This window comes from Amphimedon queenslandica, unplaced genomic scaffold (genome assembly GCF_000090795.2).
Source record: "Amphimedon queenslandica unplaced genomic scaffold, v1.1 AMPQUscaffold_11275, whole genome shotgun sequence".
Taxonomy (NCBI): domain Eukaryota; kingdom Metazoa; phylum Porifera; class Demospongiae; order Haplosclerida; family Niphatidae; genus Amphimedon; species Amphimedon queenslandica.
Window position 1 is genome coordinate 6872 of NW_003548482.1, and position 2072 is coordinate 8943.

The following is a 2072-nucleotide window of genomic DNA, read 5'->3' on the forward strand; positions in this document are numbered from 1 at the left end:
GTACATGAGATATTGGTATTATTATTAATATCCATTGCTTCAACTGTTAGGTTTCTGTAACGTGTTCCATTAATAACTCTTTGAACCCCTTCAGTTAAACCTCTGTCAGCATTGATCTCTTCAGTTACTGGTATCTTATCAATTGTAAAGAATAAAAAGCTAGCTCCAGGAGAAGAACAAGTGAAAGTAGCCACTGAACTTAAAGAGATATTCAAAGAATTAGGCTCTATTGTAACAGCTGGATAATATGATAAAAAAGAAACTGATTGTGTATAGTATAATGTGTCTAACCTGAATTAATGGCATTTGCTATGGAGAGAACCAAAAGTATGAATAAATAGAATCGACAATACATCTTCTTCACAAACAACCTCTACCGTATAGACCCCTTCAGGTGAGATTGACGGTGGCCTATGAATATCATTACTGTTTATTACGGTATCCACCTACGGTGATAATTGGCCGCCATTTTGGACGGCAAGATTCAATGGAGGATGAATGAAGAAAAGGCAAAACTGATTCTTTTCGTTGGCATGGAGCTTTTTCAAGCTACAAAAGCTGGTTGGAGGAAAGAATGGTCGCTGTTAAGCATCTCCTAAAAGAGATTTGGTGCAAAATGAAGCATATTCTTTAACAGAGCTTGTTTTCTGCATTAGCCCATTCATACTCCATAGAAAGTTGCCGTCCACGAAAATTATTTCAGAGTCAGCCAGGCTCAGTCACGCCCCTTGCCGTATATCATTCTTTGACGTAATTCATTCTCACCCAAAGAGGTCTATTATCATAATGTCATAATTCATAAAATTATGATCACATGCACTGCACACGTAGACAGGACAGTGAAGACACGCCCATAACAAAGCGGTTTAATCAATGTTATACGGTATTGAGTTTTTGTTTGATATCTATGATGGTATGCCGGGAGCTCCTTTTCTTTTATATCTTTCATTCTGTTACCTTTACCATTGCAAATTCTGGTATAGTGAGTGTGTAAAATATTGAAGTTTTTAAATTTCTTATCTCCATCAGTTACAATAGAACCCAATTCTTTGAATATCTCTTTAAATTCAGTGGCTACTTTCACTTGTTCTTCTCCTGGAGCTAGCTTTTTATTCTTTACAATTGATGAGATACCAGTAACTGAGAGTGTCAATGATAACAGAGGTTTAACTGAAGGGGTTCAAAGAGTTATTAATGGAACACGTTACAGAAACCTAACAGTTGAAGCAATGGATATTAATAATAATACCAATATCTCATGTACTGGTATAATAGGTACTGATGCTGTAACTTCTGAACCTTCCCTACTGATAATACAAGGTATTAAAATTGTAAACAGTATTTTAACTGTTTCTTGCATGATTAGGTCTATTGGATGGTGTTATTGATCTGGATTATACCTTTATTAATGGATCCAGTGTATTATTAACATGGACAGCTCCTTATACACTGGATAATGTACCTATCACTGGATACTATATAGTCAATGGATTAGGGAACATTACTACTACTAACAAGAGTATTATATTATCAGCTACTAATCCTGATCCTTGTATATTAAATAATGTATCAGTTTCTCCTATTAATGGTGCTGGAATAGGTTCATCTAATAATATCAGTTTTTATTATGAAACAGGTTAGCATTACTATGGCTTCATGTATATGTTCACAGTGTATCTTTCAGTTCCTCTCATTACTCCTCCTGTATCAGTGGTACCAGTAATTGATGGACAAGTAATATCATTGAATATCAGTATTGATGTAAGTACATTTACGTTCATTATAAGATGATTCTCAATGGTATAATAGCAGAAAAGTATGTATCTATGTATATAAATAGATGATTATTGTTGACATAACTTCAGTTCCTTATTCCCACACGCACTCACTCACCCATACAGGTCAGTACACTATGTAAAGGAGAGTATCCTAATAGTATACCAGTTAGTATACTGAATACTTATAACACAGTAATAAACAATACCAGTATACCAACACAAGTTAATGATCAACTGATGATTACTGGAGTAAGAACTGTACCTAATAATTTAAATACATTTATTGTTAATGTA